Raw genomic sequence first — 25,104 nt, 5'->3', positions numbered from 1 at the left:
GACTTTTTACCAATATTCAACGGCTGAATTGCAAGAAAACAGCAGAATTCTGCACGAAATCATCAAAATTTTTACAGAAAACCGCATTTTTCGATGCAAAACGACGATTTCTCGCCGATTTTCGTTGTTTTCTGGCTTGAATTCGCAAAGAAGAGCACAAAATCTACTAAATCATGACTTTTTACCAAGATTCAACGGCTGAATTGCAAGAAAACAGCAGAATTCTGGACGAAATCATCAAAATTCTTACAGAAAACCGCATATTTCGATGCAAAACAACGATTTTTCGCCGATTTTTGTTGTTTTCTGGCTTGAATTCGCAAAGAAGAGCACGAAATCTACAAAATCATCACTTTTTACCAAGATTCTACGGCTGAATTGCAAGAAAACAGCAGAATTCTGCACGAAATCATCAAAATTCTTACAGAAAACCGCATATTTCGATGCAAAACGACGATTTCTCGCCGATTTTCGTTGTTTTCTGGCTTGAATTCGCAAAGAAGAGCACGAAATCTACAAAATCATGACTTTTTATCAAGATTCAACGGCTGAATTGCAAGAAAACAGCAGAATTCTGCACGAAATCATCAAAATTCTTAGAGAAAACTGCATATTTCGATGCAAAACAACGATTTCTCGCCGATTTTCGTTGTTTTCTATCTTGAATTCGCCAAGAAGAGCACGAAATCTACAAAATCATGACTTTTTACCTAGATTCAACGGCTGAATTGCAAGAAAACAGCAGAATTCTGCACGAAATCATCAAAATTCTTACAGAAAACCGCATATTTCGATGCAAAACGACGATTTCTCGCCGATTTTCGTTGTTTTCTGGCATAAATTCGCAAAGAAGAGCACAAAATCTATAAAATCATGACATTTTACCAAGATTCAACGGCTGAATTGCAAGAAAACAGCAGAATTCTGCACGAAATCATCAAAATTCTTACAGAAAATCGCATATTTCGATGCAAAACGATTATTTCTCGCCGATTTTCGTTGTTTTCTGGCTTGAATTCGCAAAGAAGAGCACGAAATCTACAAAATCATGACTTTTTACCAAGATTCAACGGCTGAATTGCAAGAAAACAGCAGAATTCTGCACGAAATCATCAAAATTCTTACAGAAAATTGCATATTTCGATGCAAAACGACGATTTCTCGCCGATTTTCGTTGTTTTCTGGCTTGAATTCGCAAAGAAGAGCACGAAATCTACAAAATCATGACTTTTTACCAAGATTCAACGGCTGAATTGCAAGAAAACAGCAGAATTCTGCACGAAATCATCAAAATTCTTAGAGATAACCGCATATTTCGATGCAAAACGACGATTTCTCGCTGATTTTCGTTGTTTTTTATCTTGAATTCGCAAAGAAGAGCACGAAATCTACAAAATCATGACTTTTTACCAAGATTCAACGGCTGAATTGCAAGAAAACAGCAGAATTCTGCACGAGATCGTCAAAATTCTTAGAGAAAACCGCATATTTCGATGCAAAACGACGATTTCTCGCCGATTTCCGTTGTTTTCTGGCTTGAATTCGCAAAGAAGAGCACGAAATCTACAAAATCATCACTTTTTACCAAGATTCAACGGCTGAATTGCAAGAAAACAGCAGAATTCTGCACGAAATCATCAAAATTCTTAGAGAAAACCGCATATTTCGATGCAAAACGACGATTTCTCGCTGATTTTCGTTGTTTTCTATCTTGAATTCGCAAAGAAGAGCACGAAATCTACAAAATCATGACTTTTTACCAAGATTCAACAGCTGAATTGCAAGAAAACAGCAGAATTCTGCACGAAATCATCAAAATTCTTACAGAAAACCGCATATTTCGATGCAAAACGACGATTTCTTGCCGATTTTCGTTGTTTTCTGGCTTGAATTCGCAAAGAAGAGCACGAAATCTACAAAATCATGACTTTTTACCAATATTCAACGGCTGAATTGCAAGAAAACAGCAGAATTCTGCACGAAATCATCAAAATTTTTACAGAAAACCGCATTTTTCGATGCAAAACGACGATTTCTCGCCGATTTTCGTTGTTTTCTGGCTTGAATTCGCAAAGAAGAGCACAAAATCTACTAAATCATGACTTTTTACCAAGATTCAACGGCTGAATTGCAAGAAAACAGCAGAATTCTGGACGAAATCATCAAAATTCTTACAGAAAGCCGCATATTTCGATGCAAAACAACGATTTCTCGCCGATTTTTGTTGTTTTCTGGCTTGAATTCGCAAAGAAGAGCACGAAATCTACAAAATCATCACTTTTTACCAAGATTCTACGGCTGAATTGCAAGAAAACAGCAGAATTCTGCACGAAATCATCAAAATTCTTACAGGAAACCGCATATTTCGATGCAAAACGACGATTTCTCGCCGATTTTCGTTGTTTTCTGGCTTGAATTCGCAAAGAAGAGCACGAAACTACAAAATCATGACTTTTTATCAAGATTCAACGGCTGAATTGCAAGAAAACAGCAGAATTCTGCACGAAATCAACAAAATTCTTAGAGAAATCTGCATATTTCGATGCAAAACAACGATTTCTCGCCGATTTTCGTTGTTTTCTATCTTGAATTCGCCAAGATGAGCACGAAATCTACAAAATCATGACTTTTTACCTAGATTCATCGGCTGAATTGCAAGAAAACAGCAGAATTCTGCACGAAATCATCAAAATTCTTACAGAAAACCGCATATTTCGATGCAAAACGACGATTTCTTGCCGATTTTCGTTGTTTTCTGGCTTGAATTCGCAAAGAAGAGCACGAAATCTACAAAATCATGACTTTTTACCAATATTCAACGGCTGAATTGCAAGAAAACAGCAGAATTCTGCACGAAATCATCAAAATTTTTACAGAAAACCGCATTTTTCGATGCAAAACGACGATTTCTCGCCGATTTTCGTTGTTTTCTGGCTTGAATTCGCAAAGAAGAGCACAAAATCTACTAAATCATGACTTTTTACCAAGATTCAACGGCTGAATTGCAAGAAAACAGCAGAATTCTGGACGAAATCATCAAAATTCTTACAGAAAACCGCATATTTCGATGCAAAACAACGATTTTTCGCCGATTTTTGTTGTTTTCTGGCTTGAATTCGCAAAGAAGAGCACGAAATCTACAAAATCATCACTTTTTACCAAGATTCTACGGCTGAATTGCAAGAAAACAGCAGAATTCTGCACGAAATCATCAAAATTCTTACAGAAAACCGCATATTTCGATGCAAAACGACGATTTCTCGCCGATTTTCGTTGTTTTCTGGCTTGAATTCGCAAAGAAGAGCACGAAATCTACAAAATCATGACTTTTTATCAAGATTCAACGGCTGAATTGCAAGAAAACAGCAGAATTCTGCACGAAATCATCAAAATTCTTAGAGAAAACTGCATATTTCGATGCAAAACAACGATTTCTCGCCGATTTTCGTTGTTTTCTATCTTGAATTCGCCAAGAAGAGCACGAAATCTACAAAATCATGACTTTTTACCTAGATTCAACGGCTGAATTGCAAGAAAACAGCAGAATTCTGCACGAAATCATCAAAATTCTTACAGAAAACCGCATATTTCGATGCAAAACGACGATTTCTCGCCGATTTTCGTTGTTTTCTGGCATGAATTCGCAAAGAAGAGCACGAAATCTATAAAATCATGACATTTTACCAAGATTCAACGGCTGAATTGCAAGAAAACAGCAGAATTCTGCACGAAATCATCAAAATTCTTAGAGAAAACCGCATATTTCGATGCAAAACGACGATTTCTCGCTGATTTTCGTTGTTTTCTATCTTGAATTCGCAAAGAAGAGCACGAAATCTACAAAATCATGACATTTTACCAAGATTCAACGGCTGAATTGCAAGAAAACAGCAGAATTCTGCACGAAATCGTCAAAATTCTTAGAGAAAACCGCATATTTCGATGCAAAACGACGATTTCTCGCCGATTTTCGTTGTTTTCTGGCTTGAATTCGCAAAGAAGAGCACGAAATCTACAAAATCATGACTTTTTACCAAGATTCAACGGCTGAATTGCAAGAAAACAGCAGAATTCTGCACGAAATCATCAAAATTCTTACAGAAAACCGCATATTTCGATGCCAAACAACGATTTCTCGTCGATTTTCGTTGTTTTCTATTATGAATTCGCCAAGAAGAGCACGAAATCTACAAAATCATGACTTTTTACCTAGATTCAACGGCTGAATTGCAAGAAAACAGCAGAATTCTGCACGAAATCATCAAAATTCTTAGAGAAAACCGCATATTTCGATGCAAAACGACGATTTCTCGCCGATTTTCGTGGTTTTTTGGCTTAAATTCGCAAAGAAGAGCACGAAATCTACAAAATCATGACTTTTTACCAAGATTCAACGGCTGAATTGCAAGAAAACAGCAGAATTCTGCACGAAATCATCAAAATTCTTACAGAAAACCGCATATTTCGATACAAAACGATTATTTCTCGCCGATTTTCGTTGTTTTCTGGCTTGAATTCGCAAAGAAGAGCACGAAATCTACAAAATCATGACTTTTTACCAAGATTCAACGGCTGAATTGCAAGAAAACAGCAGAATTCTGCACGAGATCGTCAAAATTCTTAGAGAAAACCGCATATTTCGATGCAAAACGACGATTTCTCGCCGATTTCCGTTGTTTTCTGGCTTGAATTCGCAAAGAAGAGCACGAAATCTACAAAATCATCACTTTTTACCAAGATTCAACGGCTGAATTGCAAGAAAACAGCAGAATTCTGCACGAAATCATCAAAATTCTTAGAGAAAACCGCATATTTCGATGCAAAACGACGATTTCTCGCTGATTTTCGTTGTTTTCTATCTTGAATTCGCAAAGAAGAGCACGAAATCTACAAAATCATGACTTTTTACCAAGATTCAACAGCTGAATTGCAAGAAAACAGCAGAATTCTGCACGAAATCATCAAAATTCTTACAGAAAACCGCATATTTCGATGCAAAACGACGATTTCTTGCCGATTTTCGTTGTTTTCTGGCTTGAATTCGCAAAGAAGAGCACGAAATCTACAAAATCATGACTTTTTACCAATATTCAACGGCTGAATTGCAAGAAAACAGCAGAATTCTGCACGAAATCATCAAAATTTTTACAGAAAACCGCATTTTTCGATGCAAAACGACGATTTCTCGCCGATTTTCGTTGTTTTCTGGCTTGAATTCGCAAAGAAGAGCACAAAATCTACTAAATCATGACTTTTTACCAAGATTCAACGGCTGAATTGCAAGAAAACAGCAGAATTCTGGACGAAATCATCAAAATTCTTACAGAAAGCCGCATATTTCGATGCAAAACAACGATTTCTCGCCGATTTTTGTTGTTTTCTGGCTTGAATTCGCAAAGAAGAGCACGAAATCTACAAAATCATCACTTTTTACCAAGATTCTACGGCTGAATTGCAAGAAAACAGCAGAATTCTGCACGAAATCATCAAAATTCTTACAGAAAACCGCATATTTCGATGCAAAACGACGATTTCTCGCCGATTTTCGTTGTTTTCTGGCTTGAATTCGCAAAGAAGAGCACGAAACTACAAAATCATGACTTTTTATCAAGATTCAACGGCTGAATTGCAAGAAAACAGCAGAATTCTGCACGAAATCAACAAAATTCTTAGAGAAATCTGCATATTTCGATGCAAAACAACGATTTCTCGCCGATTTTCGTTGTTTTCTATCTTGAATTCGCCAAGATGAGCACGAAATCTACAAAATCATGACTTTTTACCTAGATTCATCGGCTGAATTGCAAGAAAACAGCAGAATTCTGCACGAAATCATCAAAATTCTTACAGAAAACCGCATATTTCGATGCAAAACGACGATTTCTTGCCGATTTTCGTTGTTTTCTGGCTTGAATTCGCAAAGAAGAGCACGAAATCTACAAAATCATGACTTTTTACCAATATTCAACGGCTGAATTGCAAGAAAACAGCAGAATTCTGCACGAAATCATCAAAATTTTTACAGAAAACCGCATTTTTCGATGCAAAACGACGATTTCTCGCCGATTTTCGTTGTTTTCTGGCTTGAATTCGCAAAGAAGAGCACAAAATCTACTAAATCATGACTTTTTACCAAGATTCAACGGCTGAATTGCAAGAAAACAGCAGAATTCTGGACGAAATCATCAAAATTCTTACAGAAAACCGCATATTTCGATGCAAAACAACGATTTTTCGCCGATTTTTGTTGTTTTCTGGCTTGAATTCGCAAAGAAGAGCACGAAATCTACAAAATCATCACTTTTTACCAAGATTCTACGGCTGAATTGCAAGAAAACAGCAGAATTCTGCACGAAATCATCAAAATTCTTACAGAAAACCGCATATTTCGATGCAAAACGACGATTTCTCGCCGATTTTCGTTGTTTTCTGGCTTGAATTCGCAAAGAAGAGCACGAAATCTACAAAATCATGACTTTTTATCAAGATTCAACGGCTGAATTGCAAGAAAACAGCAGAATTCTGCACGAAATCATCAAAATTCTTAGAGAAAACTGCATATTTCGATGCAAAACAACGATTTCTCGCCGATTTTCGTTGTTTTCTATCTTGAATTCGCCAAGAAGAGCACGAAATCTACAAAATCATGACTTTTTACCTAGATTCAACGGCTGAATTGCAAGAAAACAGCAGAATTCTGCACGAAATCATCAAAATTCTTACAGAAAACCGCATATTTCGATGCAAAACGACGATTTCTCGCCGATTTTCGTTGTTTTCTGGCATAAATTCGCAAAGAAGAGCACAAAATCTATAAAATCATGACATTTTACCAAGATTCAACGGCTGAATTGCAAGAAAACAGCAGAATTCTGCACGAAATCATCAAAATTCTTACAGAAAATCGCATATTTCGATGCAAAACGATTATTTCTCGCCGATTTTCGTTGTTTTCTGGCTTGAATTCGCAAAGAAGAGCACGAAATCTACAAAATCATGACTTTTTACCAAGATTCAACGGCTGAATTGCAAGAAAACAGCAGAATTCTGCACGAAATCATCAAAATTCTTACAGAAAATTGCATATTTCGATGCAAAACGACGATTTCTCGCCGATTTTCGTTGTTTTCTGGCTTGAATTCGCAAAGAAGAGCACGAAATCTACAAAATCATGACTTTTTACCAAGATTCAACGGCTGAATTGCAAGAAAACAGCAGAATTCTGCACGAAATCATCAAAATTCTTAGAGATAACCGCATATTTCGATGCAAAACGACGATTTCTCGCTGATTTTCGTTGTTTTTTATCTTGAATTCGCAAAGAAGAGCACGAAATCTACAAAATCATGACTTTTTACCAAGATTCAACGGCTGAATTGCAAGAAAACAGCAGAATTCTGCACGAGATCGTCAAAATTCTTAGAGAAAACCGCATATTTCGATGCAAAACGACGATTTCTCGCCGATTTCCGTTGTTTTCTGGCTTGAATTCGCAAAGAAGAGCACGAAATCTACAAAATCATCACTTTTTACCAAGATTCAACGGCTGAATTGCAAGAAAACAGCAGAATTCTGCACGAAATCATCAAAATTCTTAGAGAAAACCGCATATTTCGATGCAAAACGACGATTTCTCGCTGATTTTCGTTGTTTTCTATCTTGAATTCGCAAAGAAGAGCACGAAATCTACAAAATCATGACTTTTTACCAAGATTCAACAGCTGAATTGCAAGAAAACAGCAGAATTCTGCACGAAATCATCAAAATTCTTACAGAAAACCGCATATTTCGATGCAAAACGACGATTTCTTGCCGATTTTCGTTGTTTTCTGGCTTGAATTCGCAAAGAAGAGCACGAAATCTACAAAATCATGACTTTTTACCAATATTCAACGGCTGAATTGCAAGAAAACAGCAGAATTCTGCACGAAATCATCAAAATTTTTACAGAAAACCGCATTTTTCGATGCAAAACGACGATTTCTCGCCGGTTTTCGTTGTTTTCTGGCTTGAATTCGCAAAGAAGAGCACAAAATCTACTAAATCATGACTTTTTACCAAGATTCAACGGCTGAATTGCAAGAAAACAGCAGAATTCTGGACGAAATCATCAAAATTCTTACAGAAAGCCGCATATTTCGATGCAAAACAACGATTTCTCGCCGATTTTTGTTGTTTTCTGGCTTGAATTCGCAAAGAAGAGCACGAAATCTACAAAATCATCACTTTTTACCAAGATTCTACGGCTGAATTGCAAGAAAACAGCAGAATTCTGCACGAAATCATCAAAATTCTTACAGAAAACCGCATATTTCGATGCAAAACGACGATTTCTCGCCGATTTTCGTTGTTTTCTGGCTTGAATTCGCAAAGAAGAGCACGAAACTACAAAATCATGACTTTTTATCAAGATTCAACGGCTGAATTGCAAGAAAACAGCAGAATTCTGCACGAAATCAACAAAATTCTTAGAGAAATCTGCATATTTCGATGCAAAACAACGATTTCTCGCCGATTTTCGTTGTTTTCTATCTTGAATTCGCTAAGATGAGCACGAAATCTACAAAATCATGACTTTTTACCTAGATTCATCGGCTGAATTGCAAGAAAACAGCAGAATTCTGCACGAAATCATCAAAATTCTTACAGAAAACCGCATATTTCGATGCAAAACGACGATTTCTTGCCGATTTTCGTTGTTTTCTGGCTTGAATTCGCAAAGAAGAGCACGAAATCTACAAAATCATGACTTTTTACCAATATTCAACGGCTGAATTGCAAGAAAACAGCAGAATTCTGCACGAAATCATCAAAATTTTTACAGAAAACCGCATTTTTCGATGCAAAACGACGATTTCTCGCCGATTTTCGTTGTTTTCTGGCTTGAATTCGCAAAGAAGAGCACAAAATCTACTAAATCATGACTTTTTACCAAGATTCAACGGCTGAATTGCAAGAAAACAGCAGAATTCTGGACGAAATCATCAAAATTCTTACAGAAAACCGCATATTTCGATGCAAAACAACGATTTTTCGCCGATTTTTGTTGTTTTCTGGCTTGAATTCGCAAAGAAGAGCACGAAATCTACAAAATCATCACTTTTTACCAAGATTCTACGGCTGAATTGCAAGAAAACAGCAGAATTCTGCACGAAATCATCAAAATTCTTACAGAAAACCGCATATTTCGATGCAAAACGACGATTTCTCGCCGATTTTCGTTGTTTTCTGGCTTGAATTCGCAAAGAAGAGCACGAAATCTACAAAATCATGACTTTTTATCAAGATTCAACGGCTGAATTGCAAGAAAACAGCAGAATTCTGCACGAAATCATCAAAATTCTTAGAGAAAACTGCATATTTCGATGCAAAACAACGATTTCTCGCCGATTTTCGTTGTTTTCTATCTTGAATTCGCCAAGAAGAGCACGAAATCTACAAAATCATGACTTTTTACCTAGATTCAACGGCTGAATTGCAAGAAAACAGCAGAATTCTGCACGAAATCATCAAAATTCTTACAGAAAACCGCATATTTCGATGCAAAACGACGATTTCTCGCCGATTTTCGTTGTTTTCTGGCATGAATTCGCAAAGAAGAGCACGAAATCTATAAAATCATGACATTTTACCAAGATTCAACGGCTGAATTGCAAGAAAACAGCAGAATTCTGCACGAAATCATCAAAATTCTTAGAGAAAACCGCATATTTCGATGCAAAACGACGATTTCTCGCTGATTTTCGTTGTTTTCTATCTTGAATTCGCAAAGAAGAGCACGAAATCTACAAAATCATGACATTTTACCAAGATTCAACGGCTGAATTGCAAGAAAACAGCAGAATTCTGCACGAAATCGTCAAAATTCTTAGAGAAAACCGCATATTTCGATGCAAAACGACGATTTCTCGCCGATTTTCGTTGTTTTCTGGCTTGAATTCGCAAAGAAGAGCACGAAATCTACAAAATCATGACTTTTTACCAAGATTCAACGGCTGAATTGCAAGAAAACAGCAGAATTCTGCACGAAATCATCAAAATTCTTACAGAAAACCGCATATTTCGATGCCAAACAACGATTTCTCGTCGATTTTCGTTGTTTTCTATTATGAATTCGCCAAGAAGAGCACGAAATCTACAAAATCATGACTTTTTACCTAGATTCAACGGCTGAATTGCAAGAAAACAGCAGAATTCTGCACGAAATCATCAAAATTCTTAGAGAAAACCGCATATTTCGATGCAAAACGACGATTTCTCGCCGATTTTCGTGGTTTTTTGGCTTAAATTCGCAAAGAAGAGCACGAAATCTACAAAATCATGACTTTTTACCAAGATTCAACGGCTGAATTGCAAGAAAACAGCAGAATTCTGCACGAAATCATCAAAATTCTTACAGAAAACCGCATATTTCGATACAAAACGATTATTTCTCGCCGATTTTCGTTGTTTTCTGGCTTGAATTCGCAAAGAAGAGCACGAAATCTACAAAATCATGACTTTTTACCAAGATTCAACGGCTGAATTGCAAGAAAACAGCAGAATTCTGCACGAAATCATCAAAATTCTTACAGAAAATCGCATATTTCGATGCAAAACGACGATTTCTCGCCGATTTTCGTTGTTTTCTGGCTTGAATTCGCAAAGAAGAGCACGAAATCTACAAAATCTTGACTTTTTACCAAGATTCAACAGCTGAATTGCAAGAAAACAGCAGAACTCTGCACGAAATCATCAAAATTCTTACAGAAAACCGCATATTTCGATGCCAAACAACGATTTCTCGCCGATTTTCGTTGTTTTCTATTATGAATTCGCCACGAAGAGCACGAAATCTACAAAATCATGACTTTTTACCTAGATTTAACGGCTGAATTGCAAGAAAACAGCAGAATTCTGCACGAAATCATCAAAATTCTTACAGAAAACCGCATATTTCGATGCAAAACGACGATTTCTCGCCGATTTTCGTTGTTTTCTGGCATGAATTTGCAAAGAAGAGCACGAAATCTACAAAATCATGACTTTTTACCAAGATTCAACGGCTGAATTGCAAGAAAACAGCAGAATTCTGCACGAAATCATCAAAATTCTTAGAGAAAACCGCATATTTCGATGCAAAACGACGATTTCTCGCCGATTTTCGTTGTTTTCTGGCTTGAATTCGCAAAGAAGAGCACGAAATCTACAAAATCATGACTTTTTACCAAGATTCAACGGCTGAGTTGCAAGAAAACAGCAGAATTCTGCACGAAATCATCAAAATTCTTAGAGAAAACTGCATATTTCGATGCAAAACAACGATTTCTCGCCGATTTTCGTTGTTTTCTATTTTGAATTCGCCAAGAAGAGCACGAAATCTACAAAATCATGACTTTTTACCTAGACTCAACGGCTGAATTGCAAGAAAACAGCAGAATTCTGCACGAAATCATCAAAATTCTTAGAGAAAACCGCATATTTCGATGCAAAACGACGATTTCTCGCTGATTTTCGTTGTTTTCTATCTTGAATTCGCAAAGAAGAGCACGAAATCTACAAAATCATGACATTTTACCAAGATTCAACGGCTGAATTGCAAGAAAACAGCAGAATTCTGCACGAAATTGTCAAAATTCTTAGAGAAAACCGCATATTTCGATGCAAAACGACGATTTCTCGCCGATTTTCGTTGTTTTCTGGCTTGAATTCGCAAAGAAGAGCACGAAATCTACAAAATCATGACTTTTTACCAAGATTCAACGGCTGAATTGCAAGAAAACAGCAGAATTCTGCACGAAATCATCAAAATTCTTAGAGAAAACTGCATATTTCGATGCAAAACAACGATTTCTCGCCGATTTTCGTTGTTTTCTATTTTGAATTCGCCAAGAAGAGCACAAAATCTACAAAATCATGACTTTTTACCTAGATTCAACGGCTGAATTGCAAGAAAACAGCAGAATTCTGCACGAAATCATCAAAATTCTTACAGAAAACCGCATATTTCGATGCCAAACAACGATTTCTCGCCGATTTTCGTTGTTTTCTATTATGAATTCGCCAAGAAGAGCACGAAATCTACAAAATCATGACTTTTTACCTAGATTCAACGGCTGAATTGCAAGAAAACAGCAGAATTCTGCACGAAATCATCAAAATTCTTACAGAAAATCGCATATTTCGATGCAAAACGACGATTTCTCGCCGATTTTCGTTGTTTTCTGGCTTGAATTCGCAAAGAAGAGCACGAAATCTACAAAATCATGACTTTTTTCCAAGATTCAACGGCTGAATTGCAAGAAAACAGCAGAATTCTGCACGAAATCATCAAAATTCTTACAGAAAACCTCATATTTCGATGCAAAACGACGATTTCTCGCCGATTTTCGTTGTTTTCTGGCATGAATTTGCAAAGAAGAGCACGAAATCTACAAAATCATGACTTTTTACCAAGATTCAACGGCTGAATTGCAAGAAAACAGCAGAATTCTGCACGAAATCATCAAAATTCTTAGAGAAAACCGCATATTTCGATGCAAAACGACGATTTCTCGCCGATTTTCGTTGTTTTCTGGCTTGAATTCGCAAAGAAGAGCACGAAATCTACAAAATCATGACTTTTTACCAAGATTCAACGGCTGAATTGCAAGAAAACAGCAGAATTCTGCACAAAATCATCAAAATTCTTAGAGAAAACTGCATATTTCGATGCAAAACAACGATTTCTCGCCGATTTTCGTTGTTTTCTATTTTGAATTCGCCAAGAAGAGCACGAAATCTACAAAATCATGACTTTTTACCTAGACTCAACGGCTGAATTGCAAGAAAACAGCAGAATTCTGCACGAAATCATCAAAATTCTTAGAGACAACTGCATATTACGATGCAAAACAACGATTTCTCGCCGATTTTCGTTGTTTTCTGGCTTGAATTCGCAAAGAAGAGCACGAAATCTACAAGATCATGACTTTTTACCAGATTCAACGGCTGAATTGCAAGAAAACAGCAGAATTCTGCACGAAATCATCAAAATTCTTAGAGACAACTGCATATTACGATGCAAAACAACGATTTCTCGCCGATTTTCGTTGTTTTCTGGCTTGAATTCGCAAAGAAGAGCACGAAATCTACAAAATCATGACTTTTTACCAAGATTCAACGGCTGAATTGCAAGAAAACAGCAGAATTCTGCACAAAATCATCAAAATTCTTACAGAAAACCGCATTTTTCGATGCAAGACGACGATTTCTCGATGATTTTCGTTGTTTTCTGGCTTGAATTCGCAAAGAAGATCACGAAATCTACAAAGTCATGACTTTTTACCAAGATTCAACGGCTGAATTGCAAGAAAACAGCAGAATTTTGCACGAAATCATCAAAATTCTTAGAGAAAACCGCATATTACGATGCGAAACAACGATTTCTCGCCGATTTTCGTTGTTTTCTGGCTTGAATTCGCAAAGAGGAGCACGAAATCTACCAAATAATCACTTTTTACCAAGATTCAACAGCTGAATTGCAAGAAAACAGCAGAATTCTGCACGAAATCGTCAAAAATCTTAGAGATAACCGCGTATTTCGATGCAAAACGACGATTTCTCGCCGATTTTCGTTGTTTTCTGGCTTGAATTTGCAAAAAAGAGCACGAAATCTACAAAATGATGACTTTTTACCAAGATTCAACGGCTGAATTGCAAGAAAACAGCAGAATTCTGCACGAAATCATCAAAATTCTTAGAGAAAACTGCATATTTCGATGCAAAACAACGATTTCTCGCCGATTTTCGTTGTTTTCTATTTTGAATTCGCCAAGAAGAGCACGAAATCTACAAGATCATGACTTTTTACCAAGATTCAACGGCTGAATTGCAAGAAAACAGCAGAATTCTGCACGAAATCATCAAAATTCTTAGAGATAACCGCGTATTTCGATGCAAAACAACGATTTCTCGCCGATTTTCGTTGTTTTCTGGCTTGAATTCGCAAAGAAGAGCACGAAATCTACAAAATCATGACTTTTTACCAAGATTCAACGGCTGAATTGCAAGAAAACAGCAGAATTCTGCACAAAATCATCAAAATTCTTACAGAAAACCGCATTTTTCGATGCAAGACGACGATTTCTCGATGATTTTCGTTGTTTTCTGGCTTGAATTCGCAAAGAAGATCACGAAATCTACAAAGTCATGACTTTTTACCAAGATTCAACGGCTGAATTGCAAGAAAACAGCAGAATTCTGCACGAAATCATCAAAATTCTTAGAGAAAACTGCATATTTCGATGCAAAACAACGATTTCTCGCCGATTTTCGTTGTTTTCTGGCTTGAATTCGCAAAGAGGAGCACGAAATCTACCAAATAATCACTTTTTACCAAGATTCAACAGCTGAATTGCAAGAAAACAGCAGAATTCTGCACGAAATCGTCAAAAATCTTAGAGATAACCGCGTATTTCGATGCAAAACGACGATTTCTCGCCGATTTTCGTTGTTTTCTGGCTTGAATTTGCAAAAAAGAGCACGAAATCTACAAAATGATGACTTTTTACCAAGATTCAACGGCTGAATTGCAAGAAAACAGCAGAATTCTGCACGAAATCATCAAAATTCTTAGAGAAAACTGCATATTTCGATGCAAAACAACGATTTCTCGCCGATTTTCGTTGTTTTCTATTTTGAATTCGCCAAGAAGAGCACGAAATCTACAAGATCATGACTTTTTACCAAGATTCAACGGCTGAATTGCAAGAAAACAGCAGAATTCTGCACGAAATCATCAAAATTCTTAGAGACAACTGCATATTACGATGCAAAACAACGATTTCTCGCCGATTTTCGTTGTTTTCTGGCTTGAATTCGCAAAGAAGAGCACGAAATCTACAAGATCATGACTTTTTACCAAGATTCAACGGCTGAATTGCAAGAAAACAGCAGAATTCTGCACGAAATCATCAAAATTCTTAGAGACAACTGCCTATTACGATGCAAAACAACGATTTCTCGCCGATTTTCGTTGTTTTCTGGCTTGAATTCGCAAAGAAGAGCACGAAATCTACAAAATCATGACTTTTTACCAAGATTCAACGGCTGAATTGCAAGAAAACAGCAGAATTCTGCACGAAATCATCAAAATTCTTACAGAAAACCGCATATTTCGATGCAAAACGACGATTTCTCGCCGATTTTCGTTGTTTTCTGGCTTGAATTCGCAAAGAAGAGCACGAAATCTACAAAATCATGACTTTTTACCAAGATTCAACGGCTGAATTGCAAGAAAACAGCAGAGCTCTGCACGAAATCATCAAAATTCTTAGAAAAAACTGCATATTTCGATGCAAAACAACGATTTCTCGCCGATTTTCGTTGTTTTCTATCTTGAATTCGCCAAGAAGAGCACGAAATCTACAAAATCATGACTTTTTACCTAGATTCAACAGCTGAATTGCAAGAAAACAGCAGAATTCTGCACGAAATCGTCAAAATTCTTAGAGAAAACCGCATATTTCGATGCAAAACGACGATTTCCCGCCGATTTTCGTTGTTTTCTGGCTTGAATTCGCAAAGGAGAGCACAAAATCTACAAAATTATCACTTTTTACCAAGATTCAACGGCTGAATTGCAAAAAAACAGCAGAATTCTGCACGAAATCGTCAAAATTCTTAGAGAAAACCGCATATTTCGATGCAAAACGACGATTTCTCGCCGATTTTCGTTGTTTTCTATCTTGAATTCGCCAAGAAGAGCACGAAATCTACAAAATCATGACTTTTTACCTAGATTCAACGGCTGAATTGCAAGAAAACAGCAGAATTCTGCACGAAATCATCAAAATTCTTACAAAAAATCGCATATTTCGATGCAAAACGATGATTTCTCGCCGATTTTCGTTGTTTTCTGGCATGAATTCGCAAAGAAGAGCACGAAATCTACAAAATCATGACTTTTTACCATGATTCAACGGCTGAATTGCAAGAAAACAGCAGAATTCTGCACGAAATCGTCAAAATTCTTAGAGAAAACCGAATATTTCGATGCAAAACGACGATTTCTGGCTTGAATTCGCAAAGAAGAGCACGAAATCTACAAAATCATCACTTTTTACCAAGATTCAACGGCTGAATTGCAAGAAAACAGCAAAATTCTGCACGAAATCATCAAAATTCTTAGAAAAAACCGCATATTTCGATGCAAAACGACGATTTCTCGCCGATTTTCGTGGTTTTCTGGCTTGAATTCGCAAAGAAGAGCACGAAATCTACAAAATCATGACTTTTTACCAAGATTCAACGGCTGAATTGCAAGAAAACAGCAGAATTCTGCACGAAATCATCAAAATTCTTACAGAAAACCGCATATTTCGATGCAAAACGATGATTTCTCGCCGATTTTCGTTGTTTTCTGGCTTGAATTCGCAAAGAAGAGCCCGAAATCTACAAAATCATCACTTTTTACCAAGATTCTACGGCTGAATTGCAAGAAAACAGCAGAATTCTGCACGAAATCATCAAAATTCTTACAGAAAACCGCATATTTCGATGCAAAACGACGATTTCTCGCCGATTTTCGTTGTTTTCTGGCTTGAATTCGCAAAGAAGAGCACGAAATCTACAAAATCATGACTTTTTACCAAGATTCAACAGCTGAATTGCAAGAAAACAGCAGAATTCTGCACGAAATCATCAAAATTCTTAGAGAAAACTGCATATTTCGATGCAAAACAACGATTTCTCGCCGATTTTCGTTGTTTTCTATCTTGAATTCGCCAAGAAGAGCACGAAATCTACAAAATCATGACTTTTTACCTAGATTCAACGGCTGAATTGCAAGAAAACAGCAGAATTCTGCACGAAATCATCAAAATTCTTACAGAAAATCGCATATTTCGATGCAAAACGATGATTTCTCGCCGATTTTCGTTGTTTTCTGGCATGAATTTGCAAAGAAGAGCACGAAATCTACAAAATCATGACTTTTTACCAAGATTCAACGGCTGAATTGCAAGAAAACAGCAGAATTCTGCACGAAATCATCAAAATTCTTAGAGAAAACCGCATATTTCGATGCAAAACGACGATTTCTCGCTCATTTTCGTTGTTTTCTATCTTGAATTCGCACAGAAGAGCACGAAATCTACAAAATCATGACTATTTACCAAGATTCAACGGCTGAATTGCAAGAAAACAGCAGAATTCTGCACGAAATGGTCAAAATTCTTAGAGAAAACCGCATATTTCGATGCAAAACGACGATTTCTCGCCGATTTTCGTTGTTTTCTGGCTTGAATTCGCAAAGAAGAGCACGAAATCTACAAAATCATCACTTTTTACCAAGATTCAACAGCTGAATTGCAAGAAAACAGCAGAATTCTGCACGAAATCATCAAAATTCTTAGAGAAAACCGCATATTTCGATGCAAAACGACGATTTCTCGCCGATTTTCGTGGTTTTCTGGCTTGAATTCGCAAAGAAGAGCACGAAATCTACAAAATCATGAATTTTTACCAAGATTCAACGGCTGAATTGCAAGAAAACAGCAGAATTCTGCACGAAATCATCAAAATTCTTACAGAAAACCGCATATTTCGATGCAAAACGATTATTTCTCGCCGATTTTCGATGTTTTTTGGCTTGAATTCGCAAAGAAGAGCACGAAATCTACAAAATCATGACATTTTACCAAGATTCAACGGCTGAATTGCAAGAAAACAGCAGAATTCTGCACGAAATCATCAAAATTCTTAGAGAAAACCGCATATTTCGATGCAAAACGTCGATTTCTCGCCGATTTTCGTTGTTTTCTGGCTTGAATTCGCAAAGAAGAGCACGAAATCTACAAAATCATGACTTTTTACCAAGATTCAACGGCTGAATTGCAAGAAAACAGCAGAATTCTGCACGAAATCATCAAAATTCTTACAGAAAACCGCATATTTCGATGCAAAACGACAATTTCTCGCCGATTTTCGTTGTTTTCTGGCTTGAATTCGCAAAGAAGAGCACGAAATCTACAAAATCATGACTTTTTACCAAGATTCAACGGCTGAATTGCAATAAAACAGCAGAATTCTGCACGAAATCATCAAAATTCTTACAGAAAACCGCATATTTCGATGCAAAACGACGATTTCTCGCCGATTTTCGTTGTTTTCTGGCTTGAATTCGCAAAGAAGAGCACGAAATCTACAAAATCATGACTTTTTACCAAGATTCAACGGCTGAATTGCAAGAAAACAGCAGAATTCTGCACGAAATCATCAAAGTTCTTACAGAAAACTGCATTTTTCGATGCAAAACGACGATTTCTCGCCGATTTTCGTTGTTTTCTGGCTTGAATTTGCAAAGAAGAGCACGAAATCTACAAAATCATGACTTTTTACCAAGATTCAACGGCTGAATTGCAAGAAAACAGCAGAATTCTGCAGGAAATCATCAAAATTCTTACAGAATACCGCATATTTCGATGCAAAACGATGATTTCTCGCCGATTTTCGTTGTTTTCTGGCTTTAATTCGCAAAGAAGAGCACGAAATCTACAAAATCATGACTTTTTACCAAGATTCAACGGCTGAATTGCAAGAAAACAGCAGAATTCTGCACGAAATCATCAAAATTCTTAGAGAAAACTGCATATTTCGATGCAAAACAACGATTTCTCGCCGATTTTCGTTGTTTTCTATCTTGAATTCGCCAAGAAGAGCACGAAATCTACAAAATCATGACTTTTTACATAGATTCAACGGCTGAATTGCAAGAAAACAGCAGAATTCTGCACGAAATCATCAAAATTCTTACAGAAAATCGCATATTTCGATGCAAAACGATGATTTCTCGCCGATTTTCGTTGTTTTCTGGCTTGAATTCGCAAAGAAGAGCCCGAAATCTACAAAATCATCACTTTTTACCAAGATTCTACGGCTGAATTGCAAGAAAACAGCAGAATTCTGCACGAAATCATCAAAATTCTTACAGAAAACCGCATATTTCGATGCAAAACGACGATTTCTCGCCGATTTTCGTTGTTTTCTGGCTTGAATTCGCAAAGAAGAGCACGAAATCTACAAAATCATGACTTTTTACCAAGATTCAACAGCTGAATTGCAAGAAAACAGCAGAATTCTGCACGAAATCATCAAAATTCTTAGAGAAAACTGCATATTTCGATGCAAAACGATGATTTCTCGCCGATTTTCGTTGTTTTCTGGCATGAATTCGCAAAGAAGAGCACGAAATCTACAAAATCATGACTTTTTACCAAGATTCAACGGCTGAATTGCAAGAAAACAGCAGAATTCTGCACGAAATCATCAAAATTCTTAGAGAAAACCGCATATTTCGATGCAAAACGACGATTTCTCGCTCATTTTCGTTGTTTTCTATCTTGAATTCGCAAAGAAGAGCACGAAATCTACAAAATCATGACTTTTTACCAAGATTCAACGGCTGAATTGCAAGAAAACAGCAGAATTCTGCACGAAATCATCAAAATTCTTACAGAAAATCGCATATTTCGATGCAAAACGATGATTTCTCGCCGATTTTCGTTGTTTTCTGGCATGAATTCGCAAAGAAGAGCACGAAATCTACAAAATCATGACTTTTTACCAAGATTCAACGGCTGAATTGCAAGAAAACAGCAGAATTCTGCACGAAATCATCAAAATTCTTAGAGAAAACCGCATATTTCGATGCAAAACGACGATTTCTCGCTCATTTTCGTTGTTTTCTATCTTGAATTCGCAAAGAAGAGCACGAAATCTACAAAATCATGACTTTTTACCAAGATTCAACGGCTGAATTGCAAGAAAACAGCAGAATTCTGCACGAAATGGTCAAAATTCTTAGAGAAAACCGCATATTTCGATGCAAAACGACGATTTCTCGCCGATTTTCGTTGTTTTCTGGCTTGAATTCGCAAAGAAGAGCACGAAATCTACAAAATCATCACTTTTTACCAAGATTCAACGGCTGAATTGCAAGAAAACAGCAGAATTCTGCACGAAATCATCAAAAATCTTAGAGAAAACCGCATATTTCGATGCAAAACGATTTCTCGCCGATTTTCGTGGTTTTCTGGCTTGAATTCGCAAAGAAGAGCACGAAATCTACAAAATCATGACTTTTTACCAAGATTCAACGGCTGAATTGCAAGAAAACAGCAGAATTCTGCACGAAATCATCAAAATTCTTACAGAAAACCGCATATTTCGATGCAAAACGATTATTTCTCGCCGATTTTCGATGTTTTCTGGCTTGAATTTGCAAAGAAGAGCACGAAATCTACAAAATCATGACTTTTTACCAAGATTCAACGGCTGAATTGCAAGAAAACAGCAGAATTCTGCACGAAATCATCAAAATTCTTAGAGAAAACCGCATATTTCGATGCAAAACGTCGATTTCTCGCCGATTTTCGTTGTTTTCTGGCTTGAATTCGCAAAGAAGAGCACGAAATCTACAAAATCATGACTTTTTACCAAGATTCAACGGCTGAATTGCAAGAAAACAGCAGAATTCTGCACGAAATCATCAAAATTCTTACAGAAAACCGCATATTTCGATGCAAAACGACGATTTCTCGCCGATTTTCGTTGTTTTCTGGCTTGAATTCGCAAAGAAGAGCACGAAATCTACAAAATCATGACTTTTTACCAAGATTCAACGGCTGAATTGCAAGAAAACAGCAGAATTCTGCACGAAATCATCAAAGTTCTTACAGAAAACTGCATTTTTCGATGCAAAACGACGATTTCTCGCCGATTTTCGTTGTTTTCTGGCTTGAATTTGCAAAGAAGAGCACGAAATCTACAAAATCATGACTTTTTACCAAGATTCAACGGCTGAATTGCAAGAAAACAGCAGAATTCTGCAGGAAATCATCAAAATTCTTACAGAAAACCGCATATTTCGATGCAAAACGATGATTTCTCGCCGATTTTCGTTGTTTTCTGGCTTGAATTCGCAAAGAAGAGCACGAAATCTACAAAATCATGACTTTTTACCAAAATTCAACGGCTGAATTGCAAGAAAACAGCAGAATTCTGCACGAAATCATCAAAATTCTTAGAGAAAACTGCATATTTCGATGCAAAACAACGATTTCTCGCCGATTTTCGTTGTTTTCTATCTTGAATTCGCCAAGAAGAGCACGAAATCTACAAAATCATGACTTTTTACCTAGATTCAACGGCTGAATTGCAAGAAAACAGCAGAATTCTGCACGAAATCATCAAAATTCTTACAGAAAATCGCATATTTCGATGCAAAACGATGATTTCTCGCCGATTTTCGTTGTTTTCTGGCTTGAATTCTCAAAGAAGAGCACGAAATCTACAAAATCATCACTTTTTACCAAGATTCAACGGCTGAATTGCAAGAAAACAGCAGAATTCTGCACGAAATCATCAAAATTCTTAGAGAAAACCGCATATTTCGATGCAAAACGACGATTTCTCGCCGATTTTCGTGGTTTTCTGGCTTGAATTCGCAAAGAAGAGCACGAAATCTACAAAATCATGACTTTTTACCAAGATTCAACGGCTGAATTGCAAGAAAACAGCAGAATTCTGCACGAAATCATCAAAATTCTTACAGAAAACCGCATATTTCGATGCAAAACGATTATTTCTCGCCGATTTTCGTTGTTTTCTGGCTTGAATTCGCAAAGTAGAGCACGAAATCTACAAAATCATGACTTTTTACCAAGATTCAACGGCTGAATTGCAAGAAAACAGCAGTTTTCTGCACGAAATCATCAAAATTCTTACAGAAAACCGCATATTTCGATGCAAAACGACGATTTCTCGCCGATTTTCGTTGTTTTCTGGCATGAATTTGCAAAGAAGAGCACGAAATCTACAAAATCATGACTTTTTACCTAGATTCAACGGCTGAATTGCAAGAAAACAGCAGAATTCTGCACGAAATCATCAAAATTCTTACAGAAAACCGCATATTTCGATGCAAAACGACGATTTCTCCCCGATTTTCGTTGTTTTCTGGCTTGAATTCGCAAAGAAGAGCACGAAATCTACAAAATCATGACTTTTTACCAAGATTCAACGGCTGAATTGCAAGAAAACAGCAGAATTCTGCACGAAATCATCAAAATTCTTACAGAAAACCGCATATTTCGATGCAAAACGATTATTTCTCGCCGATTTTCGTTGTTTTCTGGCTTGAATTCGCAAAGTAGAGCACGAAATCTACAAAATCATGACTTTTTACCAAGATTCAACGGCTGAATTGCAAGAAAACAGCAGTTTTCTGCACGAAATCATCAAAATTCTTACAGAAACCCGCATATTTCGATGCAAAACGACGATTTCTCGCCGATTTTCGTTGTTTTCTGGCATGAATTTGCAAAGAAGAGCACGAAATCTACAAAATCATGACTTTTTACCAAGATTCAACGGCTGAATTGCAAGAAAACAGCAGAATTCTGCACGAAATCATCAAAATTCTTAGAGAAAACCGCATATTTCGATGCAAAACGACGATTTCTCGCTGATTTTCGTTGTTTTCTATCTTGAATTCGCCAAGAAGAGCACGAAATCTACAAAATCATGACTTTTTACCTAGATTCAACGGCTGAATTGCAAGAAAACAGCAGAATTCTGCACGAAATCATCAAAATTCTTACAGAAAACCGCATATTTCGATGCAAAACGACGATTTCTCCCCGATTTTCTTTGTTTTCTGGCTTGAATTCGCAAAGAAGAGCACGAAATCTACAAAATCATGACTTTTTACCAAGATTCAACGGCTGAATTGCAAGAAAACAGCAGAATTCTGCACGAAATCATCAAAATTCTTACAGTAAACCGCATATTTCGATGCAAAACGACGATTTCTCCCCGATTTTCGTTGTTTTCTGGCTTCAATTCGCAAAGAAGAGCACGAAATCTACAAAATCATGACTTTTTACCAAGATTCAACGGCTGAATTGCAAGAAAACAGCAGAATTCTGCACGAAATCATCAAAATTCTTAGAGAAAACTGCATATTTTGATGCAAAACAACGATTTCTCGCCGATTTTCGTTGTTTTCTATCTTGAATTCGCCAAGAAGAGCACGAAATCTACAAAATCATGACTTTTTACCTAGATTCAACGGCTGAATTGCAAGAAAACAGCAGAATTCTGCACGAAATCATCAAAATTCTTACAGAAAACCGCATATTTCGATGCAAAACGACGATTTCTCGCCGATTTTCGTTGTTTTCTGGCTTGAATTCGCAAAAAAGAGCACGAAATCTACAAAATCATGACTTTTTACCAAGATTCAACGGCTAAATTGCAAGAAAACAGCAGAATTCTGCACGAAATCATCAAAATTCTTACAGAAAACCGCATATTTCGATGCGAAACGATGATTTCTCGCCGATTTTCGTTGTTTTCTGGCATGAATTCGCAAAGAAGAGCACGAAATCTACAAAATCATGACTTTTTACCAAGATTCAACGGCTGAATTGCAAGAAAACAGCAGAATTCTGCACGAAATCATCAAAATTCTTAAAGAAAACCGCATATTTCGGTGCAAAACGACGATTTCTCGCTGATTTTCGTTGTTTTCTATCTTGAATTCGCAAAGAAGAGCACGAAATCTACAAAATCATGACTTTTTACCAAGATTCAACGGCTGAATTGCAAGAAAACAGCAGAATTCTGCACGAAATCGTCAAAATTCTTAGAGAAAACCGCATATTTCGATGCAAAACGACGATTTCTCGCCGATTTTCGTTGTTTTCTGGCTTGAATTCGCAAAGAAGAGCACAAAATCTACAAAATCATCACTTTTTACCAAGATTCCACGGCTGAATTGCAAGAAAACAGCAGAATTCTGCACGAAATCATCAAAATTCTTAGAGAAAACCGCATATTTCGATGCAAAACGACGATTTCTCGCCGATTTTCGTGGTTTTCTGGCTTGAATTCGCAAAGAAGAGCACGAAATCTACAAAATCATAACTTTTTACCAAGATTCAACGGCTGAATTGCAAGAAAACAGCAGAATTCTGCACGAAATCATCAAAATTCTTAGAGAAAACCGCATATTTCGATGCAAAACGACGATTTCTCGCCGATTTTCGTTGTTTTCTGGCTTGAATTCGCAAAGAAGAGCACGAAATCTACAAAATCATGACTTTTTACCAAGATTCAACGGCTGAATTGCAAGAAAACAGCAGAATTCTGCACGAAATCATCAAAATTCTTACAGAAAACCGCATTTTTCGATGCAAAACGACGATTTCTCGCCGATTTTCGTTGTTTTCTGGCTTGAATTCGCAAACAAGAGCACGAAATCTACAGAATCATGACTTTTTACCAAGATTCAACAGCTGAATTGCAAGAAAACAGCAGAATTCTGCACGAAATCATCAAAATTCTTAGAGAAAACTGCATATTTCGATGCAAAACAACGATTTCTCGCCGATTTTCGTTGTTTTCTATCTTGAATTTGCCAAGAAGAGCACGAAATCTACAAAATCATGACTTTTTACCTAGATTCAACGGCTGAATTGCAAGAAAACAGCAGAATTCTGCACGAAATCATCAAAATTCTTACAGAAAACCGCATATTTCGATGCAAAACGACGATTTCTCGCCGATTTTCGTTGTTTTCTGGCTTGAATTCGCAAAGAAAAGCACGAAATCTACAAAATCATCACTTTTTACCAAGATTCAACGGCTGAATTGCAAGAAAACAGCAGAATTCTGCACGAAGATCTTCGCTGTTTTCTGGCATGAATTTGCAAAGAAGAGCACGAAATCTACAAAATCATGACTTTTTACCAAGATTCAACGGCTGAATTGCAAGAAAACAGCAGAATTCTGCATGAAATCATCAAAATTCTTACCGAAAACCGCATATTTCGATGCAAAACGACGATTTCTCGCCTGTTTTCGTTGTTTTCTGGCATGAATTCGCAAAGAAGAGCACGAAATCTACAAAATCATCACTTTTTACCAAGATTCAACGGCTGAATTGCAAGAAAACAGCAGAATTCTGCACGAAATCATCAAAATTCTTAGAGAAAACTGCATATTTCGATGCAAAACAACGATTTCTCGCCGATTTTCGTTGCTTTCTATCTTGAATTCGCCAAGAAGAGCACGAAATCT

The sequence above is a fragment of the Gnatocerus cornutus genome, unplaced genomic scaffold, assembly GCF_029298725.1.
Source record: "Gnatocerus cornutus isolate USDA-ARS CGAHR unplaced genomic scaffold, icGnaCorn1.1 ctg00000025.1, whole genome shotgun sequence".
NCBI classification, from domain to species: Eukaryota; Metazoa; Arthropoda; class Insecta; order Coleoptera; family Tenebrionidae; genus Gnatocerus; species Gnatocerus cornutus.
This window is presented reverse-complemented; position numbering follows the sequence as displayed.